A 17,570-nucleotide genomic window follows, 5' to 3' on the forward strand; every position below is an offset into this window, starting at 1 on the left:
GTCCACAAAGGCTCATACACATTCTAAAATCCAGCTTCAAAGTTATCTTCCTGGTAACATAGTCACAATAAACATCTATTATTTGAGAATATGGAAGAATTGATTTTCAACTCCATTTAGAGTATCTCTTCTTTTTATTACTTGCCCAGTACCTCAGGCATTTCATCCTCTTATTGTGCCTTCAGTCAGAGTGTCTGCAACACACACACACACACACACACACAAATTCAAGCACACCCAGGGAGGGAAGAAAGGAGGGAGACAGATATAGAAAAATATGTGATAGAGAAATAGAGAGAAGGGGATTGTGTATTTGTATGTGTAAGTGTGGCTGAGTTGTGTGCAAGTGTGCAAGTCATAGTATTGGTTTTGAGATTAGAGGATCTCATGTATTAGTCTTCAATGTCCTTATTTGAGATGTAATCAATTATTGATTAAATCTGTGTACACCTTCTTAGAGGAATATTAAAATTACATACATTTTGGGGGTCCATGAGTCACTCCACAAACCACAGAAAACCTATCACAGTCAGACAGGTATGGTTTATTGAAAATATATCCTAAGACTGATCAGATTAGGGATGCAGCTCAGGCTATGCAATGAACATCTTTCTCTCTTAGCTTTTAAAGAACATACACACACACACACACACACACACACACACACACAAACACACATGTAAAACAACAAAAAAACAAAACCATAATGAGCTCATTTCCTGATGCAGAAAGTGCTGCCTGCTGGTCAGCTCTGACTCAAAACATTTTATACATAACAATACATATTGACTTTTAACTTGATGAATCCTATGTAAAGCTTTGTGGAATATCTTAAGATTAACAAATCTCAGAACATACAGAACATAACAGGGTATGTGGTCAGCATGACTCTGCTCTGGGTCAATGCTATTTTTCTGTCAAATGATTGGCAGAAATTTAAAACAACAGTATGAAATAGCTGTCAGGTATAGAACAAAATGACTACAGCTATGCTTGGGTTGAGAGGCTCAGCAAGCACATGTTCCCATGTTCAGACTTTGTGGGTTCTGAGCATCTTAGGTGCTTATGAGGGTATTCAGACCACAGCAGGCACATGTTCCCATGTTCAGACCTTGTGGGTTCTGGGCATCTTAGATGCTTATGGTTCTACCACAAGCACTTTACCTAATTAACTCCTCAGCACATGATATGCATGTTTATGTAACATTTCTCATTACTATTCAAAGATCTCCACAATGAAATGATAAGCTTGCATATTTTTACAGCCATTGCTACCTATTTAAGCATGTCCACCTAGGTGGGTGAAAAAATCATGTGAGTAATGTTTCATGAGCTTGTGAGATAGGAAAGTATAATTAAAAACTACAAATTATAATTCTAAATATCAGATTTTGAATAAAATGTCCTAAATTTATAACCCTCCAAAGCAACAAAAATACTTTTAATTAAATGGATTAACACCTTAACAGAAAGTGTTATTTTAATTTTACAGATGAACATAGAGGTTTAATAGAATTACCTACAGATATGGGACTTTGAAGTAAGTATTGAAGATATTATTGTCTTTACCTATAAATTCGTCTTTCTTAGATCCTTTACTATTTGTCATCTTATAAAATATCATTTTATTATGTCTGTGGTTTTACAGAATTAAGTTATTATTTCTCATTCACTAAGATATTTTCTACTAATAAGTACTGGAAAATATGTACAGTAAAACTTAAGATGATATTGATCATATGTTCAGAATTATAAAATATAATCAGAGATAATATGTTCTGAATTGAGAAAACAAACTGGAACTTCACCTGTGTTTCAAAATCCAATTATTTCAGTGCCTAAGCTAAAAGTCATTATTATATTATGTAGTAATTGGAAGAAACAAATTAATGAATAAAAATAATTTTCATTTGTACACACAAACATAACATGTATGATCATGTGCTTTTATGGTATGCTTCTCACATGAATCTGCAACCACCATATATTAAAAAATTTGAAAACCTGCTGTTTGTGTTTTCAACATCATTACTTATGAAAAATTACACCCAAATATTTATTTAATGTGTATGAGTGTGTCATCTGTGTAGAAAACAGAGGTGGGCTTAGCCCTTGGAACTATAGAAGAAAGAGAAACAAAACTATACATAAAAACAGAACTATACAAACAGACTTTGTGAGCAGATATGTAGATCAAATGCAAGTATATTTTATTATATCATTTGATGCGAAAGAAGTGGTAGACTTGGCATCTGCAGCAGTTCTTGAAATGTGCATACTGAAGGTCAACTGAATTTACATTCTGTAATCTAATCAATTGGATTAAATCAAGCCTTCAGCATTCAAACCTCTTTTTCTTCTTTTCCAAGTAATATGTTATCTTACATTTGTCAATAAAAATGTATTTGTATCATAGTATTTAATGTTCTCACTGGATTCTATTGATCAACAGAACTATGATTTATTCAACCAATTCTTATGTTCATTTATTTAGATTGAATTCATTTACATGAAATATAAATATTCTAGCACAAAAAAAGACATAACAAAAAAACAACAAAAATATTTTCTAGCACAGCTACATAACCTAGCCTAGTCATGATGTACTCTCAGGTAAACTAAAACTAAATAAAATAAGGTCGATACCTGACCTGAACTCTGAAAACAAGTCAATATTAACAAAGTGTAAATAAGGTTGATGGACCATCCAGAGACTGTCCCACCCATGGATCCATTCCATAATCAGCCACCAAACACAGACACTATTGCATATGCCAGCAATATTTTGCTAAAAGCAATCTGAAATAGCTGTCTCTTGTGAGGCTATTCCAGTGCCTGGCAAATACAGAAGTGGATGCTCACAGTCATCTATTGGATGGAACACAGGGCCCCCAATGGAGGAGCTAGAGAAAGTACCTAAGGAGCTGAAGGGGTTTGCAACTCTATAGGTGGAACAACAATGTGAACTAACCAGTACCCCCGAGCTCATGTCTCTAGCCGCATATGTAGCAGAAGATGATCTAGTCGGCCATCATTGGGAAGAGAGGCCCCTTGGTCTTACAAATTTTATATGCCCCAGTACAGGGGAATACCAGGGCCAAGAAGTAGGAGTGGGTGGGTAGGGGAGCAGGGTGGGGGAGGGTATAGGGGACTTTCGGGACAGCATTAGAAATGTAAAGGAAGAAAATATCTAATAAAAAACTGAAAACAAAACAAAACAAAAAAAGTTTCAGCAACACAGTCTATAAAACTGAAAAGACATGGCGACGAATCCCAAACTGAGAATATATGTTGAAGTTGGAAGAAACAACCAAAAAAAGACAAAAAGACATCATAAGGGTGTGTACTACTACCTCTGTACTGGCTTTTTATTATAAAAAAGAAACCATTTGTTACCATACAATTTTTGTGCAATACTATACGAAAGCTGACTAGATGTTGCATCGATTTGTAATTACTAAGCAAAAGTTAGACTTCATGGTCATATGTGTTTACTAAGTTCAGGATTCTGAATATGTATCGATTGAGCGGATTATGAAATAGAATTTAATTTCTTACTTTTATTGAAGTTATTAAGGTCAGATTCAAGATGCCAGGATCTTCAGCGTCTGGTGAGGAAACACTCCTGGTATCGTCGTGATGTAGGAAGAGTGATGAAATTCTGTATAGTCTTCAACAAAGACCGCCTATCTAAATCAAGAGAAGTAATTTCAGTTTGTGTCTGGAAAGCAATTACCAAGTCTAAAGTTATGCATGTATTTTATTATTATGATTAGTTTTAAGTTTTTTCCTGAGTGTTTTACATTTAATATTTATTTCCATGCTTCTAAATTGTTTTGTCTAAGACATGAGATGATTTTGTTTTAACATACAGTTATTCAATAATCTAGCACCCTTTGTTTAAAGACTGTCATTTAAGTGATTTTTTTACTAAAGTAATATTTCAGATAATTGGGACACTGTTTACTATGTTTACAAAATCACCTGATGCTAAGTAAAACTGATAGATGCTTTGATTTCCCAGGGCTGCTATGTCATAGTAAATGGCAACAGGTGGTGTGAAACATTGAGAATTGTGTGGTATACAGAATAGTAGTAAGATACAGGCAAGGTTAGTTGATTTGGTGGCTATGGTATAAAATATCTTCCATGTTGCTTTCCTTGTTTCTGGAAACGAAGCATACCATTGGCACTTCCTGCAGATAGAAAATTCTAACTTCTCTTTATCTATTCATTGCCTTTATTTTGTGATAGTGCACTTCATCTCTTATAGAATTTGGGACATATCATTTATTCCAGCATGGTGTATTCTTCAGAGTTTTAACTAATGAATGACATCTAAAAGTTAACCTTACTGAAATAATATTGGATCCCCAGTTCTCAATGAACATGTGATATGTGATCTACTAAGCAACCTATATGAATACAAATCAACACCACTAGCTAAAAAACTAAATACATTTGGAAAGTTTTCTCACAGTAAAATTGAAGGCAAATAAATGATCTCTCTCAATAAACAAAGTTGAAAGATTCTAACCAACTGCTGAAATTGCACACTGAATCAAAAATACAGATATGTAGGAGTTATTTCATGATTGGATAAGTAATTGGAGAAGTAAATATATGTAAGGGGGTAGGAGATACTTTTGAAGTTTCCAGCAATTTCAGGTAGATAAGAAGTAGAGTCAATCATTTCATTGTGAGCTGCAAATAGTAACTTCCTTCTGTAGAGTGTAGAATGGAAAGTGGGTGAGATAGGTTATTATAGAGACACAGTAACCACATCAGGGAGCCAAGAGAAGTATGGACATTGATAAATCTAATATATAGCATACAATCTTAGCACAATGAAATGATAATAATACTTATCCTTTGTGGTTTCCCTCAGATAACTCATTATAATTATAAGAATAATGTAGGGTAAAATCTCAATTAGCATGTCACAAAGCATTCTTTATGATTATCAAAGTCATTTAAAGTAAGGAAATTTTAAGAAAAAAGAGCAGGCATTAGGAGCATAGGTGGTATTGTGAAGACACAATGTGTGTCTTAGGTGAGAGCAGAAATAGAAGAGGTAAAACCTTAAAATTATGACTCAAGTATATAGTGTATTTAATGCTGTTTTATTAACTTATGAGAAATGCATCATACTAATTAGGAAGAATCGTTTGTGAGTACTTATATTATCAGATTCCTCTGTCAATGTACTACTATAGGACTTACTGATTATTGAAAAGTAGCAAATGTATTTTTCTTACTTTTCTCAATTTATTTTCTACCTTTAAACAGCAAATTCAACTTAGCAATTATATTTTTATAAAATTATATTTTGATTATTTTTAAAAGCAATACTCATTTGTTGTTAAGACATACAGGGAGACACATACACACATGCAATATTAAGCAATAGATGCTACTATGTAATATTTATATAACACCTCTAGATTTAACACCAAGTGATAAAACATGTCAAGCAATTCTGTCATCTACAAACTCTCCCAATGTTGAACTTTTCTAAAGATCATCTTTCGAAGATTATTTGTGTTGTCTTCATATTCCAATCTGGACACATGATTCTCCCCACTGAATGCCTGTTTGTGTTTCTCTTTAAATATTGTCTTGTGATAACTTTCTATTTTGTTGGTTGGCCCATGCCTTCCCAGTACTATATTTTTCCATTGCTTGTTATCTTTATTTATTTTTATGAGAACATGCTTTAGTAATCTCTGGATGAATTCAAAGGGGATAATGTTTGAGGTCTTTTTCCACTAAAATGTTTTTGGTCTATCCCTGAACCTGTTCAGAAATTTTAGTGATTATAAAAGTAAGTGTTATGAACTATTAATAAGTTTTGTTTCTCAGAAATTCATATGATACTGTTTAATTTTTAGGATTTAATATTATATTTGTGGTTTTATAGTATTATTTATGATTACTTTATGCAGAGTATATTTCTATCTATATTATCTCTATCTCTATCTCTAAATCTATCTCTATCTCAATCATCTATACCTATCTAACCCTCCATTGTAGTGCTGGAAACTAACTTAAATACACTAGAAGAGCATAAACATACTTAATGACTGAACAATCTTCTATCCTCCAAACTGACATTTTTACCTCAATGAGGACTCATGAATATTTAGAGCCCTTAAAAAAAAAAAAACCTATACTCTATATTCCTGAAGCTTAAAATTTTCTACAATTGGGTAACAAACAATGGTGTGATAAAACAAATTTATAATATAAAATAATAAAAAACAATGAAATTTCTGATGAAACACAACTTGACTTATAAAGGCATTTTGTGAACTTCTTCATTTCCAAACCATCCAGGCATGATTTCTTACTTCTTTGCCCTAAGTTTCCTTAGAAGACAGCTTTGAGAAAATGTCTGTCACAGGAACTAAAGCCATTATTAGACTCAAGCAATGCGAAGAATTACAAAATATTTTATTGCAATAACAGTACCTGAGAAAAGTCATTTTTTAAGACATTCATTGCTTTCTTTTAAAAAAGCAGAATACAAATCAGGCTGGAACCCAATATTTCTGGGTCTGTAAAGCTACCTCAAAGGCAAAACATGGTTATTTCTCACAGGTTAAATCACTCAATCAATTAAATTAGCCAGAGTTCCATGAATAAGAACCATTGCACTGTTATCTAATTCAGTAAAAACCTTTTCAGACATATTTACTACTTTCTAAGATGTGCTTCTACAAAATCAATGGGCTGTGTCTTAACAATTGTAATGCATTTATATGTCCAACTTTTCATTTGAATTAGATACTATTCTTTAATTTCTATCAAGTATCATTAAGTAACATGTCTGACATAATAGCCATATGCTGTATATTGAATATATACTAACCATGATCAGAGTAAACAAAATCTCAACATTGATCAAACCAGTTTATTTTGTAATTCAAATCTCTCTTTGCCTTGTATGTTAAACTCAGAACAATACACTTTCTGACACTTGCCTACCTTGTGTGGAAAACATATTTACTTACCAAGCCCCTAAAAGTATAAGCACAGGTTAGGATCAATTATTAACTACCAAGTAGCATCTATGTTCCTGCTAAAAGTCTCAGTCTCACAATGTACATCATGTCAATCATGAGTGGGTGATTCTAACTCAAATGTTTTCTCCTACTATATTTCTGCAACTCCCAACTGCACATTAGTTCTTTTGAAAATGCAATGATACGAATACAGAACTGTAATAGTTTAAGCCATTATTTCAAAAACTGCAATCACCTACAGATCTTAGAAACAAGACAGCTAATTCCTACAGTTCTAGATGCTGGGCAGTTTAGATCAAGGTACCTACAGATTTAATGTGCTGAGGTTTGTTTCTTGTAACATAAGTGAAAAATTTTTGCTGCGTCCTCACATGATAGATGAAGCAAATGAGCTCTCTGAGTTTACTATACATTTACAGTATTCAAACAAAATGTAAACTATATGTAAATGGGTACAATGCTTAGTATTTTAGAAAAACAACATAATTACACTGAAGTTCCATGTGGTCACACTGCCTCTTTCTTTTGAAATAAATTATCAGAAAGAAATGTTGTGAAGTTTGGTTCTATATTAGGTAGCTAGGCTCTCCAGACTATGGTTTCTAGCCATTCAGGCATCAGAGTATAGGCTTCCTCTTGTGGTGTTGTCCTTGGGTTGTATCAGATGTTCGTTTGACACTCCCACATATTCTATGCCACCGTTGTCCCAGAACAACCTTCAGGCAAGACAGATTGCAGGTGGAGGGTTTTGCTGATGGGTTTGAGTCCTTATTTCTTTTTCTATAGCATAAAGAATATCTCATTACACCAGTGAGACTAGAATGTAGGAGTGAAGCCTCCAAGCCCACACTAGCTTGAATTCTATATATTCAAAGAGATAAGTGGAAGTTGGCCTCAGCAGACATGTCCACTGTCAGTTTTCAGATGACAACCCTCTGCCCTAGCATCAGTTTGGGATCTCCACCAGACCTGATAGGCTGCTATACTCAGATTGGTGTCTCTTCCAATCATTGACAGGTTTCATCTGGCAGCAGATGGGAGCAACCACAAAAGCCCACAACTGGTCATTATGTGGAGAGAGAGTATAAAGTGGAGGTCTCCATTGGGTCTCTCCTTTTTGAGAATAGGGAGCCCAATGAAAGAGGAGAAAGAAAGATTGTAGGAGTCTGAGAGGATAGGGGCCAGCAGAAAAGCATGGCCCACTGAATCAATAAAGCAGTGCTCACATGGGTTCACAAAGACTTAACCAGCACAGGACCTGCATGGGTCTGCAGCAGGTCTCTGCATGTATATTATGGCTGTTAGCTTGTCTTTGTGAGATTCCTAACATTGGGAAGAGTGTGTCTCTGACTCCTTGGCCTTCACTTGAAACTTTTTTCTCTAGTGGGTTGCCTTGTCCAGCCTGAATATGAAGGTTTTCTCTTTGTATTATTTTATCTTTTTTCTCCCTGTGTGGCTATAGTCTCTTGTAGGCCTGCTTTTTCCTGAAGCAGAAATGGAGAGGGAGTGAATCTGGGAGAAAGGAGATGTGGTAGAGAGTTGGGAGGAGTGGAGGAAGAGGAAACTATGGCCAAGATGGATTATAGGAGAAAAGAATCTATTAAAAATAAGTTGTGAAGTCTTAATTTACAAGGATTACCAGAGTAACAGAGAAAATGAGCCAATATGACATCTTCAAAAAATACTCATGTATGAATTTGAGACTGTAAAAGCTAATTTACTAAAAAGATAATGAAGTGCATAAACAAGTGAAAGAAAGCGAAAAACTTAGGAGTGCACTGAATCACAGACTTATTACACTGTTTCCTTACGGGTTTATTTTACTTTTTTTTTTGTACAATTTTGTATTTTAAAGTACAGAAAGTGGGCTTAGACCTGCCCAGACTATTCTACTCAGTATGGAAATGCAATTCAAATTTTCCCTGAGGCAGATTTCTGTGCTTAGGTAGATACTCAGATACCATCCTGTAAGACACTAGTTTGAGAAGAACTAGGCTACGAAGAGCAGGGACATCACAGTTCCAGAGCCAGCAAGACTAGTAAGCACAAAGGTGATGAATGAGGTACAGGGAAGTCTCAGGCTATAGCCAACTTTATTCAGATCATCAGACAATTTCTCCTCTAAGGGTAAGGAAAAACACGAGTAAAGTTGAGATTTAGTTGAGTTCAAGCTGTGTACAATCACAAGGACAAGCCATACTTGGCAAGAATATGTTTTTTCTTAGAGGCATTTAACATTCAATCAACTAACAATAGCAAGCAATAATGAGTAATCTGAATAAAATCACTTCTATTTACTTCACCTGAGTAAAACCACAAAACCACATTCCAAGAACAATTTCATGTTTTGAAGAAACTGAGGCCACAGACTCCTATCTTGTTTTCTTGGAGTGTTCTCACAAGCTCTCAGAATTCTCCTCAAATAATGCCATTCAGAATGGTATTCTGACAAGGAAGAAGACATCCTTCAACTCCCTTTTGTGTATCAAGATTTTCACATTACATATACTATTCTATGTTCCAGTTTTTCACTAGGATGTGCCTAGAGAAGTGATCATTGTATTGTTCTGTCTGGTTTACATTGCTGAATTTTAATACACTCTATACCTTAATAACGTCTTATATCTTAATATCCTCTTCTTAACACTTGACTACCATAGATATAGCCTCATCTCTTTGTCATGATCCATCTCACTTTTTTATAATCTTGTTTTCCCAATTCCTATCCAGTGTTAGCGAATGGGCATTGAACACACGGAGCCCCTTAAAGATGCTGACTCTCTAGCATGCTAAGCTCCGTGGCCTGGATCTTCTTCATCAATCTCCACAATCCATGGAAAGCCAGGGGTAGAATAGATTATTTAGGGGAAATATATAGTTCTTATTTTAAAGTCGCTCTGGGCTTTATGGTCCTAGTTTAGTATCTTAACCAGCAGTATAATATATATAATAATATATTTCACTTCCTTAATGTTAATTTTGGTCTTTTTTTATTATTGCAATATTAAAGCCACAAAATTGGATTTGTGTCAACAAACTATGACATGCAACCTTATTCTGTGTTTTCTAAGCCCACTTTCTGTACTTTAAAATACAAAATTGTACAAAAAAAAAGTAAAATAAACCCTTAAGGAAACAGTGTAATGAGTCTGTGATTCAGTGCACTCCTAAGTTTTTCGCTTTCTGTGTTATTATTAACTCTATTTTATGTGAAAAAAGATCAAGGAAAAATTGACACTACAGTTTTAGATAATCATTCTTTGGTTTTTAAGATTGTGATCTGGTTAACATAAAATTTGTGTCTAGTGTTTAAGTCTGTGTTTGAAAAATTAAATCTCAGAAAGACTTGGCAAGTCTAAAAGTAAACAAACAAACATAGGTGTGTGTGTGTATTTTATTTAATCTCTTTCTATTCTCTCTCTCCCTCCCTCCCTCCCTCCCTCCCTCCCTCNTCTTTCTTTCTTTCTTTCTTTCTTTCTTTCTTTCTTTCTTTCTTTCTCAATCTCTCTCTCTCTCTCTCTCTCTCTATCTCTCTCTCTCTTTCTTTTTTTCTTTCTTTCTTTCTCTCTCTCTCTCTCTCTCTCTCTCTCTCTCTCTCTTTCTTTCCACTCCAAATTTTATTCCCTTCCTGGTTCACCCAGACTGTTCAACATCCCATACCTCCTCCCCACATGCTGTCTCCACAAGGATGTCCCCACCCCTACCCTCCACCCCACCAGGCCTCTAACCTCCCTGGGGCCTTCAGGCTCTTGAGGGTTAGGTGCATCTTCTCTGATGCAACCCAGATCTGGCAGTCCTCTGCTGTATATGTGTTGGGGGCCTCATATCAGCTGGTGTTTGCTGCCTGATTGGTGGTCCAGTGTTTGAGAGATCTCAGGATACAGGTTAAATGAGACTGCTGATGCTCCTATAGGGTCGCCCTCCTCCTCAGCTTCTCCTAGCTTTTCTCTAACTCAACCACAGGGGTCAGCAGCTTCTGTCCATTAGTTGGGTTCAAATGTCTGCATCTGACTCTTTCAACTGTTTTTTGGATCTTCCAGAGTGCAGTCATGATAGGTCCATTTTTATGAGTGCTCCATAGCCTCAGTAATAGGGTCAGGCCTTGGGACCTTCCCTTAAGCTGGATTCCACTTTAACCCTGTCACTGCACCTTCTTTTTCTCAGACTTCTCTATATTTCCATCCCTGCAGTTCACGAACAATTATGGGTCAGAGTTTAGACTGTGAGATGTCAACCACCTCCCTCACTTGATGTCCTGTCTTCCTGCTGGAGGTAGGCTCTATAAGTTCTCTCTCCCTACTGTTAGGCATTTCATCTAAGGTCCCTCCCTTTGAGACCTGAGAGTCTCTCACCTCCCAGGTCTCTGGTGCATTCTGCCAGCCGGCCCTCCTACTTCCTGAGGTTGCTTGTTTCCATTCTTTCCACTGGCCCTCAGGGCTTTAGTCCTTTTCCCTCATCCAAAACCAGATCAGGTTCCCCTCTCCCCTCCCCCCATCCAATTTCCCTCCCTGGTCCCTCCCTTTCTCCCTTCTTCCCATCCCCCCTCCCTCCCTTTTTGTGATTGCTTTCTTCTTCCTCCCAAGTGTGTGACTAAGGCATTCTTACTTGGGCCCTTCAGCTTGTTGACCTTTTTCAGTTCTGTGGACTATATCTTGGGTGTTACGGTCCTTCTTTCTTTCTTTCTTTCTTTCTTTCTTTCTTTCTTTCTTTCTTTCTTTCTTTCATCCTTATTTCTGTTGGCTAATATCCACTTATTAGTGATTACATACCATGCATGTCCTTTGGGGTCTGAGTCGCCTATGTCTTATTGATAGCAGCACAATGTATTTTAGAAGATTCAAATAATACTTATTTAAAATTCATTAAATATAAAATTATTTCAAATGTGACATAAAATAATTTTTATTTTTTCTTTCTCCTTTACTTTCAGTGCTAGGAATTGATGGTATGGCTTCTAAGGTGCAAAGCCCGCTCTCCAAACCTGAGCTCCATTCCCAGCATTCCCAGTCCAAAATCACACTCAAGTATCAAACTCAACTCAATATCAATTCAAGTTGACCGAACAATACTGGTTGTTTTTACTTAAACTATTAGCAGTATTGATGATTATATGTGAAAAAATTATATTCATTGCATTATTATGTATATACTTTAGAACTTTGCTCTTATATCTAGAGATATAGAAGCTAAAGATATATTGCTTATATCATAATGAAATAAATCCTGACAACATTCTGTGTACCTCAATTTCATTTCTCTCTTTCTTTTTTAAATTTTTTTCAAGACAGGGTTTCTCTATATAGCCCTGGCTGTCCTGGAATTCACTTTGTAGACTAGGCTGGCCTCGAACTCAGAAATCCACCTGCCTCTGCCTCTCAAGTGCTGGGATTAAAGGTGTGTGCCACCACCGCCCGGCTTCAATTTCATTTCTTATTTGCTAAATATGGTTTTCCATTTTTTAACCCAGAATTAGTATTATTCTAACACAGATTTAATCAATTAAAAATAAAACCAAGAAAATAGAAGCAACCAATGTTTATCCAGGATGTGATAGCCATGTACTTCAGTAGGATCTGGGTTATTTATTCTTAGTTCATAGTTCATTAAGTAAGAAACCATATACACCAAGATTCTGCCTTAACAGACATAATTCTTATAGGAGACAACACAATGAAGGAATAATAACAGTGAGGAACAGTAGTTATGCTACTGAGTTATATTCATTTAATAAATATGTTCTTAAAAGAGTTATGCTGCTGTTATATTTGTTTAATAAATATTTTAGTGGAGAATATAACTCCCATTTTAGTTATTTTTATTATTTTTATTTATAGGTGTGGTTGTATCTGCATATATCTCTGTGAGGGTATGTACACATGAGTGAAGATGCATATAAAAGCTAAAAATATCAGCTGATGCCCATAAGACAGAAATCGAGGGCAGTGTGAGCCACTGAAGCCACTAGAAACAGGTATTGGGAACCTAACTTGAATATATGTAGTAGCAATATGTGCTCTTTAAGCAATGTCTCCAACATCAAGTATCCAAGCTATAAAGAAAAGAACCATTGTTTTACTATTGTAACATCCCAGCTAGTGCATTACAAAGAGTAATATTTTTCAGTGCTATAGATATATTGAAACTACATTGTCTCTAACTACATTGTTTCTTCTCAGATTAGTCAAGGAAAATGGTATTTCAGATCCTCGAAGTTGTAAAGAGAACACAAGAAAGGCTGGAAAGAGAGACATACAGACCTTGGGAAGGAGATCAGAAGTTGGTTCTCTTTGATTCTTTTTTCTGTGAATCCAATACAAGAGTCTTGTAATTGAGAGTATTTAATGGCATGACTCCAGAGGAAGGATTCTGTAGAGATTTACAAGCCCTTTTCTTCAACAAAAGACTTCCTAGTAACATGAGATGCTCTGTCACTGTGTATGACTATAATGCATATGTAACATAATCCACAAATGCTTGTTGCCATTTACAAACTTGTTTCCATAAGTTAACAAGAGCAACACAGTCAGAAAATGTAAAAATAAAAAAACCTGGCAATATACAACATTATGATTCCTGTGCTAGAAAGTTATGTATACTGTCAGAAACTATGCATTCAATATTCATAAGTAGTTCATTATGTAAGTAACCAAATAGAGCAAGATCCAGAGAATCTGAGAATTCTTTGATAAAAACCTGCCTGCCTCTGTGCATTTTCGTCTAAAGAGAAGAGGGAGATAGAACCTGTTGAGACCACCTCCAGTAGATAGGCATGGCCCCTGGTTGAGGGATGGGGCCACCAACCCATCTAAAAAATTTTTGATCTAGAAATGTTCCTGTCCAAAGGAAGAACATGCACAAAAATTGGAACAGAGACTGAAGGAAGAGCCAGCTGGAGGCTGCCCTACCATAATGTCTGCAGTCACCAAACCCAACACTTGCTGTGGTCAAGACGTGCTTGCTAACAGGAACCTAGTGTGGCTGTTCCTTGGAAGGTACAGCCAGCAACTGACCAATGCAAATGTGGATCCTGGTGCCAACCATCAGAAGGAGCTCAGGGAACCTGGTTGAGGAACAGGTAGAAGGACTGGAGGAGCAGAGGGGAATTGCAACACAATTGGAAGAACAGCATAGGCTGGCCTGACCACCCAGTTCTTTCAGAGTCTAGACCACCAACCAAGGAGTGTACCTGGAGTGATCCATGACTCCAGATACATATGTAGCAGAGGATGGCCATGCCTGACAGCAATGGGAGAGGAGGCCATTGGTCCTGTGGAGGTTTGATGCCCCAGTGTAAGGGGATGCTGGAGCAGTGGGTCCTCAGAGTGTGGGTGGATGGAGGAGCACCCTCATACAGGCAAGAGGGAAGGGGAAGGGAAGATTTGGGATGGTGGTTTGGTGGAGGGGGTAACCAGGAAATGGGATATCATTTGAGATGTAAACAAATGGAATGATTGAAAAAATCCTGTCTGTCCCTTAGTTTATATAGAAGATATGATGTTGATTTACAAATCTCTGTAGGATTTAAAGCATTAAAGCTTTGCTGAACACTTTGAGGGTGGTGGTCCTTGGATATAATCTCATTTGTTATTTCCTTGTACTTTCCCATAAGGATCTGCTCTCATTAGAAAAATTCATATGTCCCCATTCTCTCCTATCCTCTTGTAAAGTGTGTACTCCCAATCCTCTCTACCATTTAGTCCCAAGATTCCCATACACACTGTGCCTTTATTCTGTGTTCCTTTGTAACTAGTATAATATTTAAATATCTCTAATAATATCATTTAAAATAAACATAGAAACAAATCATGCTGCAGAACATGGAGTAATAAATAACACCTATGGAACTTCAAAGTTCTTTTTAGATAGTATTAATACTTGTAAGGATGTTGCAAATGCTTTCTTGGAAAAAAAATAATCCATGTGTTTTCAGACTTTGTGATTAAATATTAACTAGCTAGTAATATTATCACTATTGAATCTTCTCTTTAAAAACAGCACTTGGGAATCTTTTCTTAAATGAAAGGGACAAAAGATGTGGACAACATGGTTGAAGAAAACTGCTCATGCATTCTCAATTATCCTCTCTCTGAAGAATAGGTGCATGTTTAGTCAGACTTTTATGAATTATAAAACATTGAAAAGATTTCTGTCCCAGATCACATCATCTCTATTCCACCAGAAGCACATTAATACATTAATGGTCCGGTTGTAACATATTGCACTGTTCAGAAAAATAACATTGAAAATCATCCTGGAAAAAACGATTCAGATTAAATAATGTGTCAGAATTAGTGTTTTCATCTCGAAAGTTTAAAGATTATATATGTATATATGTTAACTTTAATGGTAATTGATACATGTAAACACAGTTTATTACTCTTACTTAAGTTTGTCTTATAATTGTATTGTTATTAAATGTGCAGTTCTGTATTAAATTACAGGAGTAAGTTACCTAATGTACATGAAACCCAGATTAAAAATTACTTGCTTTCATTTTTTATTTAATTTTAGAGAAAGGAAAAACGTGTCAGAGTAATAACAGAATGTTATAGACTCACTCACTGACCAGGAGCAGACAGAATGTTCATGCCTAGGTGAAGACACTGCAGAAACCCCTAGATTTTATAAAACATAAAAACAGAAGAATGTGTAAATGTAAAACTTTCAGTCAGAACTGAAGGAGAGATTGTAACCTATTCAGGGGTGATAAATAAACAATCTATTACATTATCTTATTTAAAGTGCAAAGTAACATTCTGTTACTTCACAAAAATATCCAGATGCTCTTGCTCCCTGGATAATAAAAGACAATATATGATGTACATCTAAGATTTCTCTAAACTATAATGTATAAGTCATTGCTTAACATATTTTAGCCACTTTTTATTAAAAATGGAGTTTTGAAATGCAATGTATTCTGCTTTCTGTTTTGCTTCTCTTAACTCCTCTCAGATACTTTTCACTTCCCCACCCACCCAAATAGAAACCCTGTGTTTCTCTCATTAAGATACAGACAAGAATCAACAGAATAATTATACATTAAAGAAGATAAAATGAAAACAAGCAAACTATAACAGGACAAAATAAATAGAAGAAAAAGAGTCAAATATAAAAGCTCAAGAATCACAGATAGAAGCACACACACACACACACACACAGAGAGAGAGAGAGAGAGAGAGAGAGAGAGAGAGAGAGAGAGAGAGAGAGAGAGAATCCTATAAAACATAAAATCAGAAACCATAATATATATATTCAAATACCTGCAAGAGAGGAAAAAAGGCCTGGAAAGTCCATTATGAGACAAATAATCTTTAAATATATTATTTGGCCATCTACTGCTGGGGATAGGGCATGCACTTGTAGGTGATTTATGTATTCAGTGAGACCTATTGGTGAAAGCTATGTTTTCATTTGTGAGCATTATCAATTGGAGATAGCTTCTGGGTTAGAGATGGGACTTTGTGTCCACTTCCCCTCTTAGTGTTAATACATCCTCTGGTCCAGACCTGGGCAAGACCCATTCATGATGCCTAAGTCTCTGTGAATGAATATGTGCTTTGGTCCTGATGTGTTTAGAAGAACTTGTTTCTTTGGTGTTTTTCATCCCCACTGGCTCTTACACTTTTTCTTTCTATTCTTCTGCAGAAGATTTGTTGGAGGAATCCCATTTAGAGCTGAGTGGTTCCAGTTCCCTTGTGTTCTGCCCATTGTCCAGCTGTGTCTCTCTGTATTTTCTCTCATCTACTGCAAAAGGGTGCTGCTATGATTATGTTTGAGCAAGACCCTAATTCACGAGTATAGCAGAAATGTCATCAGGTAAATTTGATTTCTATATTCCTTAGTAGAACAGAAGTGTTTTGTTTGCCCCTAGGTCCCTGTCCCATCTAATCTCAGTTCTTTGCCATCATACTAGTGTTGGTATGTCTTCTATCTCATGGAGTATGTCTTAAATACACAGTCTATCGACAGATCATTGTCATCAGTTTTTGAAAAGCAACCAACATCCTTGGCAATAACCTGGGTTATTTGGGGGATTCATTCCAAAATTCCCCACTGACCAACAACTTAATTAGATGTAACCCATTCCCAGTAATCAGATACTAATGTGGAAACTAGTAATGTCCAGCTGATTCTATGTCTCCCGAATTACTTGCCAATCTGATTTAGATTATCTTATATATGTATATATTTTTTGAAGCTTTTACTTCCATCTTTTTACATTAGATTTCCATACTTTCCTCCAAATTTCCCTTAATTTTTTTGGGGGGAGGGGTTTTCTGACCGAAGTCAGAAAACCTGCTAGACAAATTCTAAAAGAGCTGTAACACTTTCCCTTAATTTTAATATATCTCTTCCTTTTTCTCATTCTTCCATACCCCTCCAGACTTGATCTTGCAATTCCAGCCCCTATCCACTAAAATCTATCTACTTTATTTTCTTTAAAAAAAAAAATTATATAACCTTCTTAGTCCCTTTCTCTGTACCTAACCTCTGTAATTCTACAGATCACAATTGTTTATTATTGACTTAACAGCTAATAAGAAA

At 35.8% G+C, this 17,570-nt stretch overlaps 1 non-coding gene across 1 annotated transcript; it reads right to left on the reverse strand.

The window, feature by feature from the left end:
* Nucleotides 1-17,293: 17,293 nt before the first annotated feature.
* On the reverse strand, nt 17,294-17,355 carry LOC115030700. The gene has a single exon (XR_003836300.1). It is a non-coding gene; the product is annotated as a U7 small nuclear RNA (small nuclear RNA).
* Nucleotides 17,356-17,570: the final 215 nt, after the last annotated feature.

The sequence above is a fragment of the Mus caroli genome, chromosome 3 (genome assembly GCF_900094665.2).
Source record: "Mus caroli chromosome 3, CAROLI_EIJ_v1.1, whole genome shotgun sequence".
Classification (NCBI taxonomy): domain Eukaryota; kingdom Metazoa; phylum Chordata; class Mammalia; order Rodentia; family Muridae; genus Mus; species Mus caroli.